This window comes from Eucyclogobius newberryi, unplaced genomic scaffold (assembly GCF_026437365.1).
Source record: "Eucyclogobius newberryi isolate DKJ021-1_F unplaced genomic scaffold, fEucNew1.0.hap1 SCAF_3, whole genome shotgun sequence".
Classification (NCBI taxonomy): domain Eukaryota; kingdom Metazoa; phylum Chordata; class Actinopteri; order Gobiiformes; family Gobiidae; genus Eucyclogobius; species Eucyclogobius newberryi.
In genome coordinates this window covers 16,609,595-16,630,297 of record NW_027315945.1, presented here as the reverse complement: position 1 = coordinate 16,630,297, position 20,703 = coordinate 16,609,595, and the positions used below count along the sequence as shown (strand labels likewise).

General features: G+C 37.7%; 1 protein-coding gene across 3 annotated transcripts in view; it reads right to left on the bottom strand.

Annotated features, from left to right (window-relative positions):
• The window catches only part of cdk14 (cyclin dependent kinase 14), a 245,850-nt gene that overhangs the window by 4,540 nt on the left and 220,607 nt on the right, over positions 1-20,703 (bottom strand). The gene's annotated exons all lie outside the window — the stretch shown is intronic.

The window sequence follows — 20,703 nt, the reverse complement described above, 5'->3', positions numbered from 1 at the left end:
ATTTTATTTGTTTTTCTTTAATGCTTGCCATTTTAGATTTTATATAGATTGTTTTATCATTGTTCATTGTTTTATATTGCACCAAATCACCAAAGCAAGTTCCCATGTTGTGAATTTTGTTCATTGACAATGGCAAGAAACATTTTTTCTGATTCTGACTGCGATATCCAGTTCTTTACACTCTATGTGGGGTACTGTACTGCGACAACTGCTTGAATATTTAACCACGAGACAGACAGCAGACAACAGGGAACATTGTACGAAAAGAGGGGAGCAGGGAAAGAGGAGGAGAAGAAAGTTGGACCGATAAATAATGCATGGACCCTCTAAGGCCCTCTCCTGACTATCCACTTTCCCACTCGGATTTTCTCTCCCTCTCTTTTTGAGTTCCCATTGGAAGCACACTGTATTTGACAGGAATCTAAATTTTGGATCAAATTGTAGACTCTGCAGTCACCGCTGTGCATCATTCGCGGTTTCAGCAACTTTTAACATTTTAGATCAGTCTGTCAAACAAGACTTTATCTCTAGCCTGCAAATGGAATTGTGCCCAGACCTGGACGTCAATCTGTTTTGTAGTTCAGTGAAAAAGATATTCACTAAACGTTTATTTTTGATCAAAAATCTAATAAGAACTTGTACTTTTACTGACTTCTTGGGGTTGGAGGCAACATCTTTAGCCTAATTTCAAAAAATAATATTATACTGTATAAATCAAATAAAGCAGGGAAAACAAATAATTCCAAATTTGTTGGGAAACAAAGAAATACTCTGAAGCTGTATTCTTGTGGGTATAACTGCAGTATACCAAAGCACAACCCATAAATCAATTCAATCATTATTTTTCTACACTTTCCATGGCAAGAACAATACAGGAAAACAATATGCACCATCATGACGATGTTACAGGAAACCAGGCGTCTGTTTCAGTCGACATGAGCATCTAAATGGGGCAGATCCGTATGAAATCCATGTCATGTGACTCCAATTTTCCAAATAGGGGGAGTCTGGAGGCAAAGCCGGATTTACCTGCCAGGAGGCCCGCAGCCAGAACTGGCCTGAGGCCCTGCCCGCTCCTCTGCTCACAGCACTGAGGAAACAACTTTGTAGATAAGATACAGTGTGAGATACACTGAGTTCCAACGAGAAAGTAGGGAATATTTGCAATTATTTAGAAACAAAAAAGTTTTTGGTTAATATAATTTGCTAAACTGTCTTCTCAAGAGGGGCCAGGAACATCCAAACCTCATGAACATCCAAACCTCATCAGGACATTTCTGGTTAAATAAAGAATATATAAATAGCTTGTGCACTTTAATTTATGTAAGAGCAGTTAAGCATTTGGCCACTAACTTAAAGGTATCTGAACATGAAATGAATAATGTATCAAAGCCTAAAGCAACACAGAGTAAGTTGTACGTACTGTACTTATGCACAAGTACAAGTTATGATATTACAATCTTTCTGTACTAGTAAAAAGGGAAGATGATGTTTAAACTCAAAGTAAAAGATATTAGCTGTTTGAAAATCTTTATCTTTAGCAGGTCAATTCATTATTATTTGTGTTACATAATGACCAAATAAGTGTTTGGGGGACAAAGTCTTTATTTGGTCAATACATCTTTACCACTATCAATGGTGGCATCTGAAAGAAGCTTATCAGGGTAAATGAGTAAGTGAAAATAAAAATAAAACACATCAACTTGTCTGTCAGCCTCAAAGTGAAGCTGTGAGCCAAAACAGAAAGTGAAGGAAGTATAAATGAAGCATGCAACAAATGAAACTTTCAGCGCTCAGTCATTTCCACTCTACCATCCAACAAGAGCCCGATTGTCTTTATAAGAAGGCAGTAGTGAGAGCAGATGCAGGCTTCCTCCATCCCTGGATCAAAGACAGGGGAAGGTACAGAAAGGGTATCCCAGTCGAGGGGAGGCCTATGGGGGAGCAGATGGAGCTGGTGGGAGGGTTTTGTGGTGAAGGATTTAACAGGCGTGGCCAGCTGCTAACTGTCCCCCTCCCCCAGAAACACCACCCTGAATGTGTCTTGTGTGGACAATGTGAAGATAAATGGACAAGTGAGAATGAGCTCAGTAACCACGGAGACCAATGGTGAGGCTATTATTACTAGTTTGAAAATCAGTCAGGCAAAATGATTTATGTAACTATTACAAACAGGTGTTGTTGTTGTTTTTTCTTCAGTTGTTTTCAATGTTTGAGATGAGGGAGAACAAAACCGACAAAAGTGGCACAAGATAATAAAACATCACTTTTTTGGATATCATTTGCAGAACACTCCTCTGTTCAAATGTTTTTCACAATTTATCTTTTGTGTAGCTGCTTGTAGCGCTGTTTTAAAAATGGTTTACAAGTACCTAAGTTAGTCTTAATAAAAACATAATCATTACAACATATTAGCAACATATTAGCACCCTCAAATGATGCCAACATTTATAAAATTAACCTTCAAGACCACAACAATCTAGTTGTTGTGGTCAATATTTAGTAAAACTGATGAAAAGTCCAACTTAGAAATTATAATATAATAATAGTATTATTGTCCAATAAATACTGGACTTTTCAATGAGTTTTGAAAATGCATGATATTTCAGAAAAGGTTTATTGCCATTGTCATTTAACACAGTTCGCAAACATAGGAACTTGTCTCGGCGTTAGGTGCAACATAAAACAATGAAAGATAACATAATAACGTCTATAGAGTCAAATATGGCATGCTGATATAAATAAGTCTGCCTGCTTTATGGTAAAGTTAGCTCATGCCCATTAAACGGAGACATGGTGTTGGAATAAAACATTGCCTATAGTATATTGAAACACATTATCCCTTCACTCCTCCTTTGTTTTGGTAAGACTGAGCTGATTTTTCCACACTGCACTCATGTGTGCTAACGGCTGATCAAAGAGCCACAGACCAGGGCTAATACAGAACAGATGAGCTGCAGTGGTTTAGGCTCTGTTTATTGGCAGTAGCACTTTTACTGATAGGATAGAATACAGGCGCTATTGTAAGGGCAATGGTGTAAAGGAAGGGTTAGGAATGGCTGAATGTTTTTAATAGTTGCACAATGTTTACCAAAAAAAATATGGACACAACTTAAGCATAGTTTTATGTATTCAGGAGACTTTACCTTAGCCTCTGAAATCAAAGGTGTTTGTATTGACTGCATGGCGTGAAGGCCATTACATGAAAACTTTTTGCAATGGTTTATATGCTGTATCAAGTATTTACTATTAATAATAACATGTCGTATACAGCGATAGCTACTGCTGATATCATTCTGTTGTGTTGAAGTACAAAAACAACTGTAAAATGTAGTAGGATATAATACTAAAATAATCCTCCACTACTTTTATGTACATTTGTATTTTTATTAACTTTTTTTTACCTATCGGACTTTATCAAAATTAGCATTACAACTAACTAAGGACAGCTATTGAAAGTCCAGAATAGCTCTAGTGTATTGAGTTGAACCTGTGTGAATCGGACTGAAAGAGCTGCGCCCCCAGCGCTCCTGCCCCGTAGCCCAAAGGTTGTGACCTCTGGCCCCGCTGGGAGGTCCCGTTCTGTGTGATAGTGTTTAATGGAATCACTCGGGGCCCCTCACACGTCAGTCAGAGTAGGGTCCGGCCACAGGCGCTGCTAATGGTTTAATAAGCCTCTTTGTGTGGGGGGAAATGTGTGTCTCAAACTGTGAATCTGAAGTTACACCAAAATTTTTTGTTGTATTTATTTATTTATTTTTTACACAGACTTGAGGTGAACATGCACATCACATGTACGTCATAGATTTTAATGCTAAAATAATAAATACATAAAACTGAAATTGTGATCCAGCTTCAAACTAATCTTAACAAGCATTTTTTTGCCTTATCGCCCACTGTTAAATAGAAGTAAAACGTATATAATCCAACCAGCTGGGCAAAAATTACACATATATTTTGATACCATTCTATTTTAAAAAGATGCATATTTCAACATTTGCAGTTGAAAATACTTCAAATATTGTCCTCCGAGTAAAAACCTTGTCCACATCTGCTGTAAATGAACCCGCTGTCGGCAACCTGCTGTCTTTGATTTGATCCGTCTCACTTTGTGCACACACCACCTACACCGTTTCAAACTTTCTCAAACAATCACTGCCATTTTCTGCTCCTTACTCTCCGTTCTGACTGTTAGCTCAGCTCAAACCCCTTAAGACATGGCCTCCTTTCATTTATTTAATCAGAAAACCAACCAGTTTGCTGTGCTTCTGCTCATAATCCACTGTGGGTCGGGGAGCGGGAGAGTGGGAAATAGACACCATGCTGATGCGCCACTGTAGCGGCTGCTGCACAGGAAATCTATAAATCCACTCAGCAATTAGAGAAAAGCCATAAGGAAGTACTGGATACATTTATAAACAGCTAAAAGTAGACCTCAAGCTTGGCGGATCTGCAGTGGTAAATATGCAGTGCCCACAGGACTAAAACTTATATCTTTAAGTTATGAAGTATGTAACAAATGCATGACTCAATGCATTTGTATTTATATTGTTAAGTTTCATGTTTGTTATAATTGATTAATGTAAGAAGAAACATCATAATTGTACAATCATTCACAATTGTTGGCACTATGATCAAACAACAGTCAAATCTTTTATTTACTTTTCTTTCACGAGTATGAAATTAAACCTTCTGAATGATTACTAAAGACAAGCAAAGTTGCACAAAATCACTTGAAACCTGTTCCCTGTCTTGGGTGATGTTTGCGGTGGGTGGGTGCACCCTTGGGCGCTGCTGTCACCCTGGCTCCAGATTCCACACAGTCTGTGACCCGTTCTCTGCTGTGCTGATGGGAAAGTTGTTTTAGCTCCGACTCAGAGCTTACACAGCTAATATGACATGTCTGAGAAGAACCATGCAAAATGACTGAGCACACAAAAGTCCACATGTGCAGGGTCTTTGTGAAAATATATTGCCATTTCAGCTTGTTACATTTGCTTTGTAATTTTGGCTAATTTAGGGATAAACAATCAGAGCCAAACTGAAATAAATAAATAATGAGTTATTTTGTCACTGAATTTGATCTGTTACTGAAGCAGAGCTGTGTAAGATGTGTAATGGCAAGCCACCTGTGAGTCTCCATGAATATAGGAAGTTACTTTGGAATTTTTCAGCGATAACATCTCTATGGAGACAAGCAGGTGGTTGCCCGGCACCAGGTAAAGTTATGAGTCAGATCTGTGCAGAGAAAAGGCCGCTCACAGTAAGAACACATATTTTTCCCAGACTTTTTTGTGCAATAACTGTAATTTCAGAGTTGACATTTTTAGCTACAACGTTCCTTATTGGGGCTTTAATTCTGTCTCCTTACCATTATTATACCATATTTAGGACTGGCACATTCAATACACTGGTTATTGTCGTTGTTCTGATAGTGCTACTTGGTAGTTAGACACTTTACAAGAAAATCATGTCAATAAATACATTATATTGCTACTGACTGAATCTGTATCTCTGCAGACTGATGGTGATGTCACCACTGAACAGCAACAGTCTTATATTTTTGCCCAGAAAATAAGAGCGCATATCCAAGTTCTTGCACATACTTGGCCTGCCACGCTGGTCCTCTTTACCCTCTCTTGACATTTTAAGAACTTGCAGCTTTCTGCAACTGTGGTCCATTTTGTGTGCTCATTGTTACTGGTTAAATCATGCCCGTTAGCGGTGGAATAAAAGTGTTGTATTCTCCACTCCTCTCGGCAGCTTGCAAACCTGCCAGCTCTCGACTCGAACGCAAACACTCGCCTTTGTGTTCCCGGCCTCAGTTGTCGGGCCCAGACTTACTGAATATCTTTAAAGCATGCATAGACACACATTCTGCTGCTGTGTCCTCCACGCTCATGTGTTTCCTATTAGCTATGGTCTGGCAGAACGCTCCTGTTCTCTCCCCCAAAGATCAGCAATTATTGGATCAAATCACACCCGAGCACAGTTTGCACATAATAGTAGTACTGGACTCTTCTGGTCTCAGGAGCAGATTGGGGTTACAGGGCGCACCTAGAACGATGTGGGTTGGTGACATGGCCAGTATATGTAAGCAAGGGTCAATACAACATAAATGATCACAAAGTAAGATTTGTTTTCTTTTTTGCCAAATCCCGAGGTGCAGGATGAAGGAATAGAAATAGAAATGTTGGGCTCAAAAGGAAAACCACTAAGGCTTAAGCAAGTACGGCCAAGTGTTTATTCCAGACTTGGCAAATCACACATGAGGATTCACAAAAGTAAATTAAAAAAGTATTACTAATGTTGCTACTATAAACACTGAATATGAAAACTATAAAAAACAATGAAGATGGGTGCATTCAAAAATAATAACTATCTTTATGTTTAAATTGTTTTTGTTCCGTTTATGTTTGTTAGGAAAAAGGGTTATAAAATCAAGACAGTGAACGAGTCAGTGAATTAGCAAAGAGAAGTAGCAGTAAAATGCTTGGAATTTGAACTATTTACTGTATTTACTGCCCATGACAAATTGTCCCTATATAACACATAACACATACAAGTGAGCCAGCCAGACATATGGTGCATTCATGGGTCTGGCTAAGTGTGGGAAATGCCCTAACACGACATAGCAAAATGCATTAACTAGTGGGTAATTTGGCAATTTAAACTATACATTTTAACTTTACATATTTTGTATTGGCAGCACAAGATTTGAATCCTCAACATTGCTTTGGAGTAACACTATGACCTCCTGTAGCTAACATTATGATGTGTATAAAATGTAGTAAAATATAAAGCATGGGTTAGTGTTGCACTTGTGGTCAAAAGTAAAGAAGAAACTGCACAATCCAGAATCTCACACCCACTCAACGTTAGCTGAACCCATTCCCAGTGCCATAAATCCTTTTTTGGGGGTATGTTTTTCTAGTCTGGAGCCTGCCTGACCTCAGCCCACACTACAATGAGTTTGTGATAGGTCACATGACTTTAAGTATTCCCAAAGAAGCAACTCCAAAAGCCCCAAATGATGTGGACTGATGCGATGTTCAAATAGCTGTTACATGATTGCTTCTTCTTGTTTTGTAAAATCACATGGAAATCATGTGGGAAGCTGAAAGTCTAGCACAAGGTTGATCTGTTGAGTCTCAAGGTGGTTGAATTAGCACAGATTTTGTCCACTCAAGAGCAAAAACTAAGAAAAATACTTTTAATTAAACTCAGACATTACTCTCCAAAAGAAAGAAAAAAATAGCTGAAGAGCAAAACAAGACAATAGATTCAATATCCATATAATACTGCAGTACAGGAGAATGCACAACTCAAACTGGAAGTCGCCAACTCCATTAGAGTCATGAAAATGATGAAAGACTAAGTTATTGAGCAGGATCTTGTGTTTGCCAAACTGAAAAACACAGACGGATCAGAGCCACAGCCTGTTTTCCAGAAGAGTGAGAAACAAAGAGTCATCGTGGATGAGCTGAGAAGACCCTGGCGCCAACAGCACTAAAACACCTCCAACCACTACCCTTTACCCACAGTGGAGGTGGAAAAATAAACCCATATAGTTAGTCTGATATATTAGTCTATACATCAAATGTCTGTAGCACAAAGCTATTCAGCAGGAATGGCAGCCAACATTATACATAGTAAGTTTTAGAAATGGAAGTGTGAATAAAGAAGACAATCATTCATAATTTACCTCTCTTATTTACTCTTTTACCAAAATAAGATGACAGAATGGTCTTTATAAAGAAATTACGCTGTTGTTGGAGCCAGTTTGGAACAGAAGTTGGTATAAATTGATGTATAAAAGATACTGGTATTTTGCATATCCACCACACATAACATGTTAGACACTGTGAAAAAGCAAAAAGCCTTTGGATAATAAAGCAAATAGCACACCATTTAATAAAGAGCGACATCTTATTTCCATCGGGCTTGTTGTTCAAATGAGAGTCTTAATCATGTGGCCCCCCGCAGAGACCACCACAAAGACACCATCAGCCTGCATTAGCCACTCAGACACCTTCATTATGCTCTCGACGCTGTGACTGCGTTTGGTCTGATTTTAAGAGCCAGACTAACGCAACATCTCCTCACTGTTGCCACGCCGACGTTTAAACGGACTACTTAGAAGCTTAGAAAAATGTCCAAAGTTGAATTGTTGATCTTGAAAATGGGTTTACACTTTTAGAATGATAACATCTTCACAAAAAAGGCTCTATAATAAGATGCAGAACAAACTCAGCAGTCTCATTTTGATCCTAAACAGCTTTTACCACATATCTGTCAAAACAAATTGTGCTCAACTACATATACTACAAATAAATCAGATGCAGGCTCTAAGTTTGTGTTTGAGTTTGTGTTTAGCTTTAAGCCAAATTTGCAGTTTTTGGCATTTTTTTTTCAAGAAGCAAAACAACGAGTCTGTTCAACGTAAAACATGCACAATAGACTAATCCTCCAATGCTGCAGCTACAAAGTCACTAAAAGAACGCTAACATCTGTGCTTAGCAGGATGAAGTGAGCAAGTTTGAGGAGGTTTGTGGAAGTTCTTACACTTTTAGTAAGACTTAAGGTTATAAATGAGACAGGTTGGTCCATCTTCTACCATAGTGTTGAAATGAATTCAGCTGAGTAAATGTCTTTGATGTGATTTTCATATACATGCATGTGATTAGAAAATTATACGTTTTTAGAGAAATCAACAAAGCAAACCCAGCTCCTACTGTGCCATAGATTTATTCCATTTTGTATTCTCAATTGCCACTCATTTTTGCTGCTCCACTTTTCACAAACGTTCACAAAGCAATGACTGGCAAGAATAACAATAATGTTTTTTCAATTTCTAACAAAAAAATTCAGATATTCTCTCAAAATCAAATTGTCTTTTCGAATCCCCATTGTTACGGACAGATTAGGCTGCAGTGAGTGTTGGCCAATATGAGCTAGTTAATTAGCGTGTTATGTGTCTGAGATAAGATGACAATGCCAGACAGACTGCAGGCCCATCTGGTTCATCACTTACATCAGCAAAATACAATCTGTGGGTACATTTTCTATTTAAGTCTAAAATGCGTCAGAAATGCAGAATTATTTATTTTATATTATAAGTCCTTAATCTGTCTATCCAGCTATACGAACATATTCACTCATGGTTCAACAAGCAGGTGCAGTTTGGGCTTTTAATGCAATAAAACAATCAAAGAGTCATGGAGAGTCATTGTAAGTTTACTGTATATAACCTTATCTTAATTGCTTTGTCTTAGGATGTGTTTACACTTCATTAACATTGGGACTAAACTGAGACTTATCCTGGACCTAAAGCTGGACTTGACCAGGACTAAACAAGATCTGGAACAGGATTAAACCATGTCTACATCAAGGTTTAAATGAGCTTAAGCCAGGACCAAACAAGAGCAAGTGTGAACTCGCTCCTTACTTTTAAAGTGTGAGTTACCTGATTTTCAAACTGCAAAGGGAAGCTCTAACTCATCCCTAGCGCTCACAAACAAAATTCACTCATTCCCTCCAAAAAAGTCAGATAGTAACGCTTCAACTTAAGGAATGGGAAGTAGTATATGTCTGAACAATTACGTATTATGGACATTGTGTCTTTACAGCTATGTACAGTATATATATTTTTTCAACCTCATTTCTCAACTACAAAGTAACTTGCACGACTACATTGCTTTCAGCAGTTAGATATATTTGTATAATTCTAGTTTGTTGGATTTGACGTGAACACTAAAACCTAAAGTAAAGAAAGTGAGACGGCATTTACAGGTGGGAAAAAGCAGGCCGTACACCGAGACTGAAACGCCTTTATTGTAAGTCTACAATCTGGCGAACAAATACATTGTTTATCTGTGAGCTTTTGAAGTGGGGGGAAAACAGCAGGTTTCAGCTCTCAGCATGGGAACCTTGTCGCGACGGGATAGGCATTTTCACCAAAGTGTAAATCCGAGCGGGTACAGTGTTTTTGAAATGAAAGGTATGGGCTCGGGTTACAGAGCTCAGTCCAAACAGGCGGCAGTAGCTGATTGTATAGGGAAGTGTTATCTGAGGAGAAAGACGGGAAAACTATGTTACTGTTAAAAGAGGAAAAAAACATTTATAAAATCAACTCTGACACACATCTAATTTACTTTTTGTTAAATCTTAAATGAGTGCTTAAGATTTAGATGACACTAAAATGAATGATTGGGCAATTTGCTTCACATTTTAATCAACATATTGATTGTATTTGTGTTTATAAATTACTGAGCAATTGAATTTTTCTGATTGTGACTGTATAAATTAAACCATCTATATCCGTCTATATCTATATCAATCGGTATGTATCTTAACAGAAAATTTTCATACATAAAACTGATTTATTTTGCCATTTTAAAACATTATCCAAGTCAAAGAAAAGTAAATATTTAGTTTGTACTTCTTTGAATGCTTTTGCTAATACTGCTGCTACTTCTGTTACTACAACTGGGTGTATGCCATGTTATTTTATTAAGAAAGAAAGAAAGAAAGAGAAAAACAGTGTTACCGTATACACAATGTAGAAAAAGAAGTTGGTTTTCAATAGACTATGGACCATTAAGGTAAAGAACCATTCTCTAAAGAAGGTGGGGTAAAGGTGTGTGTGAAGTTCAGTGGAACGTGCCAAGTCAGATTTTCAATAGATGGTAATTGCCTTGTAAAAACACATGACACATTTTGTCATCTTGTAAAAACAGGCATTCAAAGTGTGTCCCTGCAGAGGGGAATACGTTAATTAATAATTAAATAATAAAAAACTGCTGCTTCAGACACAATGTTCTTATCTTAAAATATGGAATGTTATTATTTTCTTTTTATCCTGAATTGTCCTTATTTCTTGGAAAATATGTACATCATTCAATTTTGTTCATTTTAATTAGCAGTGATTAAATATGAACAGTGTAAGTAAAATATGTAAATGTGTATTATTGTCTGCATGTTAGTGCACAGCTAACCCACAATGTAATGTTCATGCTTTCCATAGATGCCGCCAAAATTGACAATCAATTGATTTTTCTTTCCTGTTCTCTTCTCATTATGGAAAGGCTGTCATATTTTTATTTTTTCTTGGTGTTGAACGCTGGTGCGTACTGCAGAAACACGGTTGGGGAAGAACATTTTGGCCTGATTAAAAATAAGTTTGCCATTGTTGCAGTGAAAAGCCTGGATTTCACTCATTAGCATCATCCCCACCAGAGATTCACTCCACCGTTTCAGAGTGTTTGGAAAAGAAATAAGCAGAAAGTAGTGTAAAAATGACCAACTTAACATTAGAAGTAGTATTTAAAATCTGTAAATCTTAATTTTTTTCTTCTACTTTTCCCATGACTGCTACGACAATCATTACTTCTACTTCATCTGCTCCTACGGCGATCACAACTAGTCTCAAATAATTTCATCGATACCAGCCAATAGTTACCTTTACTTACTTCTATGTGCTGTATATGATGATACTACTGCTACTATGACACACAAGTCAAAAATAGTGTTACTCAATAATAAAATGCATAATTAATGACCAAATAATAAGTGTTCAGTCTTCAAATATTGCATCTTTGTCAAAAATGTAACATCACATATGTCAAATCGCGTTGTATTTCTTATGAATGTGCGCTAAGACGCTAAGACGCTACACTTATCAGCTTGTTCTCACATTACAGTTTCCATTCAAGCTAATCGACGTGCTGTTTTGCTTTCTCTTTGTGATTACGATATTATTAGCTTTGTTGTGTTATGTTTTACTGTGCATCGAGCAAAGTTTATGTCATAGCAGCATCGCTATAAGGCTTATTAAAAACAAATGGGTTTATTCCCGTTGGAGAGAAAAGACTCCAAGACTCTTATGGATGTGTTTGTGCACCAAAATAGGACTTAGTGAAAATAATGTATTCTCTTAGGCACATGCTTTTGTAAATGTTGTAGGATTTTATGTCTTGACAAACAGAGAGAGAATATGTTATAACCACCACCCACTATTATGCCAGTCCCAAGCATGGATAAATATAGAGGCTTCCATTGGAAAGGCCCCGTGGCAAGTGGAAAAGATACATGTCAAATGTAGAGGTTATAGTTTAACATGCAGAGGTATCATACTTATTCATTTTGTATTATATATATATATATATATATATATATATATATATATATATATATATATATATATATATATATATATATATATATATATTTTTAAGCATTGTTTTTATTTAGCATTTCTTTATCTACCGTGTCCAATAAATGTACATTTTGGATACATTACATTTCTTCAAGTCTAAGAAAGAACTGAAAATGAGTCCATTCATGTAAAAAGCAAAAAAGTAAGCAACTACCAAGAGAAATTCAAGTTTTGTTTTGTGAAGGGAAGGACAACAAAGAAACAAGGAATATAAACTCTTTATATTAGAGCTTAAATGATTTGGAAACGAGGAGTCTGAATTAACTGGTTGAATTGGAATAATTCTATGTTTTGTTTTATGTATTTCACTTGTAGCACATGCATGTGATCAGATAAAGGAGCTTGACAAAATAATGAAAAATATAAGGTGGGTTATGTTTTGTAACGCATTAAACTTCTATTGCAGCGTTATTAACAGTGCATTACGCATGGTCACACATACTGTCCGAACAAAGATTTATTAATTCGTCTGTGAGAGAATTCATCATAAGCGATTTAAAGGTAAAGTCCGAGATGGTGAGGACATCTGCAGTGAAGGAATATTGACTATAAAGCAAAGAGGATGCTGAAGATAGAGCTGCCAAGGAACAAAGCGCCTAGAGGAAGACCAAGGCAAGAGAGTTATGCTCAAATATCTAGTGAAGCAGATGGAAGAAATGGGTCCTTAACTAACTTTTCTGCTGAATCTGCTAAAATGGTTTGACTCTTCTTCAGCCCTCCACACGCCTGTCACACTTGTTGTCTGTATATAATATCGACATGTTCTCTGCAGGTGGACCTCTTGCACAGTGTAAGATAAAAGCAGTTTGAGCATAAATAGCATGCCTGTATGACGGGACGTATGGCGTGTGATGGTTTATTCATGAGAGGTGAGGGCAGAGGGACGCCTGTGATCAGTCCACATCGTGGTATCCATCAAACGGGAGCTGCTGTGGGATGGGCTCGTCACAGGATGTCTGCGTTCATCACTTCTGAGGGTGTATTCCCCTGACTGTGTACATGGATCACCATTTCAGCTTTTCTCCTCCCCCTTTAACCTATAGAAACCTACAACTGACAACTGCATGCACCATCCTGAAGTTGAAAGTTTGATAGAAGTGCGATACACATGTTACGGGACGGAGACATGATTGACAGGGCTTGACCGACAACTTTAGTAACAATCATTTATAACTTTAAAAGGCAGAGAAACACAGATCTTGCTGTCGCAATACCATTTATATTTAAATAACTGTAGAGTAGACTAATTTGTGTATTTAGATTATACGGCTCTGTATGGAACGGCAGCAGAAAGGAGAAGGTATAGCTGAAGAGTTGGGACTGAATCGTGAATTATGAATCTGCCTTTTGCATTAATACACTCTTTCCAATGACATTTTATATTAAATCATGCCATTGTAGTCCTGTGAGTGCAGTTTGGGTCGGAATACATGGTTAGATCAAAGACACTCCCTTTTAGTTTACTAATCAATAGGGCTGGGTAAGAAAATCGATTTGATCAATTTTGGATCGATGTAATTAAAATTTTGCAATATCGATTCATAAGGCATGAGATCGATTTTCCCCAGTAGTCTTGTGCGTGGAGCAGCAGTGGCGCGTTTACGTCCGCCTGTCAAGCGTGCACGACGCAGGTAAAACTCGGCTCACCGAGCCGTCCCAACTCAAGTCTGACGTCTGGAACCATTTCGGATTTAAAACAACAAAAGACAAAGAGCCGGATAAAACCAAAGTGGTTTGCAAAATCTGCGAAGCGGAGGTCAGTTATTGTAGAAATACTACAAACATCAGAAACCACTTGACAAGGTATCACACTACGCTAACGTTAGCTTCCGACAACAAGCCGTCCGGGGCAAAACACTCTAACATCAGCTGGTAATCACTAACATTACCAGCCGATTCTCCGCGGGTCATAAAGATAACAGAGGCTATCGCAACTTTTGTCTGCAAAGATTTACGCCCGTACTCTGTAGTGCAAAACGAACGCTTCAAGCGGCTTGTTCATGCGCTAGATCCACACTACGTTATGGTGCAACGTAAACATCTGACAGAAAGTTCTCCCGTGTGTGTGAAAATACTAACGACAATGCCGAATCTGCAGAGAGAGCCGGCATAACACTTGGACATCACGGTCAATGCAGTCGTACCCGGCAGTGACCTGACGAGCCACACCGCTAATAATATAGCTAATATGTTGGCGGGGGCCATACAGGAGCGGGGGCCATACAGGAGCGGGGGCCATACAGGAGCGGGGGCCATATAGGAGCGGGGGCCATACAGGAGCGGGGGCCATATAGGAGCGGGGGGGCCATACAGGAGCGGGGAGCCATACAGGAGCGGGGGGCCATACAGGAGTGGGGGCTGACCAGCAAAGACCCAGCAGTCGTGAGGGACAACGCTGCAAATAATGGTTAGTGCAGTAGAGATAATGCAGCTGATGAAACGTCACACTGAACTGAGCCTCACAAGCAGGTCTAAAAACTACTTTATATTTCAAAATTGTACTTTTGAGACTTGAGACAGTTTTGTTTACAGCTGAAGTTTAAACTGTCCAATTTACAAGTTTGCACTTAAAACCCGTTTATGGTGAAAAGAAAAAATAAAGTACATTTATATTGTGTAACACAATTGAGCCATTTTCATTATTTAAGAGCAGATTGAATTGAATCGAGTCAAATCATGATTAATCGATTCAGGACATTATGAATCCAAATCGAATCGATTTAGGAAATTGTCCATGATACCCAGCCCTATTAATCAACCCGTTTTTATCACTCAGTTCAGATGGGTGAGATTGGCAGGTGGATTAGCCAACCAGCGACACATATAGTCTGTGTCAAAACAAACATGGCTTCTTACAAATTAATTTGGAATTGTGAATTTACTCTTTTTTTCACATAAATAACACTTTTCTGATGTACTTTTGGTCAGATATTTGATCAGATCAGGGGAATAGTTTCGAGAGCTTCATTTAGTTGACTGCCTTAAATCAATCAATAATTTTCCATAACGATGTCATTCTTATGCTTTATAAATGATTCTGGAAGTATTTATTTTCCTTTTTTGTGACCAGTTAAACATTAAAGCCTGAACAGTGCAGACTCGTGCACGGTTTGATCTTTCTGACAGGCTATTTATGTAGCAGAGCCTAAACCCTCATCCAATGGAGACATCAGCAGCACACGGCAGCTAGCCTAATCTCCCAAGATGCATCTGTCAGAGAAGAGATAGTGTTAAAAAAATATCTTTAAAAGCGTGTTTTTACTTTATCTGCACAATGTCAACTCTCTACACTTGCAGATTAAATTCTTATGTTCATTTTAACTGGTCTTAAATTAGCCGCAGAAGACATGTGACGGTGTTATTGAGAAAGTGGGTTTTGGGGCGATTGGATGAAAATGTCAGAGGCAACAGTGCTTCTCTTTATCTCTGCTCAGAAATGGAGGAATTCATATCTAATAGAGTAAATCAAATCTGTTAATTTAATGTTTCCAGCTAAAACATGTGGACTTGATGAATAAGGAGTTTGCAAAGTAGAAGATATTTTATATAAGATGTTCAAAACAAGGTAACACTATTCTGGAGGTGGGTTGAATGTGGTTGTTTTTTTTTAATACATTTTCAGAGAATATCTTTGAAAATTTGAGTTAAAAAAGCCAATATGAAATAGATCTCAATGAAAGACAAAAAAAAAAAAAATTACATGTTTGGAAATAATTTTGTTGGAAAATGTATCACACTGTCAAAGTGCACATTATTCACACAATTATCATGTATTTTTGGGATTGTCCTATTGATCAGAAATACTGGACTACGATTAACAAAGCACTGCAGATTGTTTTCAGTATTGGCCTCCCACTTGACTTCAGATCTTTATATCTGGGCTAAAAAACTCCATACACACAATAAATGGATATACATTTGGAGCGTACTTTTAGCAGCAGGAAAGAAGAGCAGGACTTGACCCAAATTGAAATCGTTTCTGTTCTGTTATTTTGTGTGTAATCAACAGTTGCACATGCTTCAGAACAGATGAATTCTCCATGTGAATTCTAAGACAAACACTGTGCTATTCACTGCAAGAAATGAGATAAATGAACTTTCTTCTGACATTGTGGGTGGATTCAACCAACTACTTTTTTTGCAACCATAGTGCAGAAAGATGTACAAGGGTTGCAAGCTTGTAAAGCAGGACTTGAAATTTGGCTGGCAAAATATCAAGCTTATCAGTTCCAAATAATCCCGATTGAATAACTCTTAAGCGTTTGCATATGTTGTTGATAGTCAAACAACCTGGGTGCACTGAACAGAGTATTTTGAATTGAATAATGAAAAAACAACTTCTACGAGTGCTTGAAAGAGGAAAGGCCTTACATTGGGCAGATGCCTGGTCATTTTACAGCAGGTAAACAGTGCGGACCGCTTAGCCACAATGACAACGTGATGCAAACTTATGAGTAATAGGTGGGCAGCTGACTTGAGAGAAAAGTCAAACATTAACATTTGGTTTAGACAAATACTGAGGTGGTTTTTAGTCAATGCTGACAGTTAGTGAAAAGACAGCAGCCAATGTAGTGTCAAAGTCTGTTTGTTCAAAAAGCCACCTACAGTAGCACTCAAACAACCTCGACTGTTTAGTGAATTATTAATTCTTTATGACTCATTACGAACAAAAAATGTAGAGACAATTAATATCCCCAAAGGATGTTTATTCAATACTATACAAACATTACCTGTTTGTCCTTTGATATTATGTAAATGTGAAGTTTATATATTTATTTTACAGATAGATATAAATAGATAAGTTTTTGTAATGATATTTCATTTACATAACATGTTAGACGTTTATACACGTTTTATTTTAAATTGTGAATTAATCAACAAAAGTTGTTAATGGTATATTTTGTATTTTAGTTCTCCCAAAAGCAATGGCATTCTAGCTTCAATTATGAGTGTTAAACCTGTGCTAATGCATTGTGTTACAGCCAATTTAAATTAAACTATAGGACTTGAACTGCAAAAGAAAAGATTGAGAAACATGAATCTATTGTAGTCTAATCTTCTTTTCAAACTCACAATACTCCAGCTCTGATTCCAGACATCTTTGCAGGGGTTGTTGTCGACCGAGTGACTGGCCAAGATTTAAATTTAGCTTTTTGTGGTGGGTCTGGGAGTCTGCTGCACACATTTGACACTGCGCTCCCAGATTGTGAAGTGTGTAATCGCCGCTCGGTCTGGAGGGGATCAGATGCTTGCGGCGGTGTCTCGGGCAGCTGCGGTATCTTCTTGCTGTGAATTACAGGTTGTGCTCAAAGACCTGGGTGGAGCTGCGCGGTGACAGGATCCGGTTCCAGAGGGCATTTGTTTGGGAAAGCCACCCTGACATTAGGAATTGTTTGCGAAGGGAAGAGTATCGCCAGCTATTGTTGCACATGGTATAGAAACTTGTATTCTTTTACTCACCAAGTTATATATGCTTTTAAAGGTGCACCTGACTACATGGAGATGTTATTGCTTTGTAGGGCTGTATTTGACTAGAGAAGTGTTAAACTGGCAAAAGGTAAAAACTTTATCTGATGGGACTTTTATTTAGATTTGTGTGTGCCTTAACATTTCTTTTCTTTGGATGCCTTATTTTCCTTTAAAATCTTTTTTTTTTAAAACCCTCTGGTCCAGCTCTTGTTTGTATGTGTGTGTGTGTCTGTGTGTGTGTGTGAGTATGTGTATGTGTGTATATGTGGGTGTGTGTGTGTGTGTGTGTCTGTGTGTGTGTGTGAGTGTGAGTATGTGTGTATATGTGGGTGTGTGTGTCTGTGTGTGCGTGTGTGTATGTGTGCGCGTGTATATGTATGTGTGTGTGTATGTGTGCGCGTGTATATGTATGTATGTGTGTGTGTGTGTGTGTGTGTCTGTGTGTGTGTGTGAGTGTGAGTGTGAGTATGTGTGTATATGTGGGTGTGTGTGTCTGTGTGTGCGCGTGTATATGTATATGTGTGTGTGTGTCTGTGTGTGTGTGTGTGAGTGTGAGTATGTGTATGTGTGTATATGTGCGTGTCTGTGTGTGCATGTCTGTATGTGTGCGTGTGTATATGTATGTGTGTGTGTGTGTGTGTGTGTGTGTGTGTATGTGTGTGTGTGTGTGTGTTTTCATTATTGCTATTCTTTTTAAATAAAAAATACTAAGCATTGTTTTAGTCTACAAAGATGCCATGGTAATTTAGTGGACTAAAATCCATAATAGTTTCTATCAGAAAATAAATATTTTATTTTAACTATGATAAATTGTATTGCATTGATTAATGAATAAATGTACAGACGAGTTCTTTGGACTTACAGTGTGTGTCTGCTCTGGTTTGTGGGTTTCTGGCACTGAAATGTGGATCTAGTCTCACTTGTGGATCTAGTCTCACTTGTGGATCTAGTCTCACTTGTGGATCTAGTCTCACTTGTCCCTTTTACAATTTTATGATTATTTTTTTATAGTTTTTTTTTTATTTTTTTTATTTTTAGTACTAAAATATTAGTACTTTGGTTGACAAAATATTATTAAAAATATCTACCTTTAGTGCTAGTTTTAGGGTTAGAGTTAGTTTAGTCTTCTGATTACTTTTTATTTAGTCTTGAATTAGTTTCAGTGAAAATATGACATTGACAAAAACTATGATGAAAAAAATTCAGTCAGGAAAAAAATAATATATATACATAAAAAAGAAAAGAAAAGATAATATTTTAGTCGATAAAATTAACACAGGCTCACTCCATGTCTTCTTCTTTCTGATATCCAATATTCAAAAGTTGTTCAATTAAAACCCTATTGACTGATTAATTGACTAAACTTCCCCGGGCCAACGCCAAGTGACAGGTCAGGTCTGTGCAAAGGGGAGCCAACTCACAGAAAGAATGTGTTTCAGGGTAAGCGTTTATTTGTACCTAACACGTTATATTTTCTTCGAGTAACAGCTTCTTCCAGATTTGTACACAATTTCATGAAATGTGTTCCCCACGAGAGCAGATTTTAAGTAACTCTAACGAGTATACTTCCTTTATTGTGTGAAATCCTTCTTGCCCTTCGAGGAGCAGACCTTGCCTCAGATGCAGTCGTCCTGTCAGTGTCCCAGAGAAGCGAGGGTTTGTGTGCTGACTATGAGAGCTGCTTTAGTGAAGCCTAAACAGGAGCTTTTAGTGAGGAAATCAGTCTGAACATGCCTTTCTATTTCTGTACACTCCTCTCTTTGCCTCTAATGGGATTATAGGCAAATAGAGTCGGCGAGGCCACGGCACTTATATAGGGATTTTTGAAGTTTAGGACAAAGGGGAGAGTATAAATGTGTAGTTTTGAAAAAAAAGAAAGTGTGGTAGGTTTGTATAGGCACAGAGAAAGGCAGAGGTTGAGGTTCACAGCAAAAAAGAAAAAGAAAAAAAAAGGCACTTTACATTTGTGTAATTGGAGTGACGTTGGGAGAGGTTTATGCACAGTGCAAATTCTGTTGTTATGCCCTTGAGCAAGACACTTATATTTATACTTGGGTTGCAGTATAGGGCAGCTCAACAGAAACAATTACATATAGATTTCTCTAGCGATCGTAGTAATAGAAGTACTGTTAAAGGTGGTTAAAGGTTCTGGCGGGAGTCTGCTACCTGCCTGTGTCTCCATGGAGATTCTATTGTTTTGCCCAGAATGTACCACAATATGGCATTAAATGTATGGATCTTGTATTTATTCATTTACGGGTGGTTTTATAGCTCAAAAATACATTGGAGAACATACATTCTTACTGTGAGTGATGTCGCCTCTTCACAGATCTGACCTGTAACTTGTAACTGGTGACGTCGCCTGCTTGACTCCATGGAAATAAATATGTTTAATGCCAGTGACATAGTGCACTTTTAACTACTGTGGAGTTAGTGGAACTGCCTGTGTGTAATAGACTGAAGACTTAATAATACACTTCAAATATGATTGTAAATTATTAACAGGATTCTTACATTTTAACATTTTAATCTGTTAGTCTAGGTTATGGAACATGTGTTAATGGAAATGAATTAAATCAATAACGAATTTGAAGAGGCAATACTTTGTCCTTTGAAGGAGAAAAATGTCTTAAGATTAACTTCTATCAATCCAATTCACAGGTCCATAATAAGCCAATTAAAAGAGAACAGATAACACATTAAATATTGATCTAGGCGCTCAAGATCAAATTCAGAGACTCCCAGAAGAAAACATCTGTCCATCCACGCCTCTCCTATTCTACTCGAGAATCCATGTATCAATAAAGCCGTGAAAAGCCCAAAGACAAGGCTCACTTTGTGTCATCAGCTACACAGCCTTTGGTGTGTTCAAAGTGATGTTTGGAGGGGCTAATCAATTACTCCAGTCATTTCTTTAGACTTTTTACAACCAAATATAATGATGGTGATTCAAAACAGTTCAATCGAAAGACCTTTTTTGGTTCAAGATTATATTGGCAACCTGTAATACAAACCCA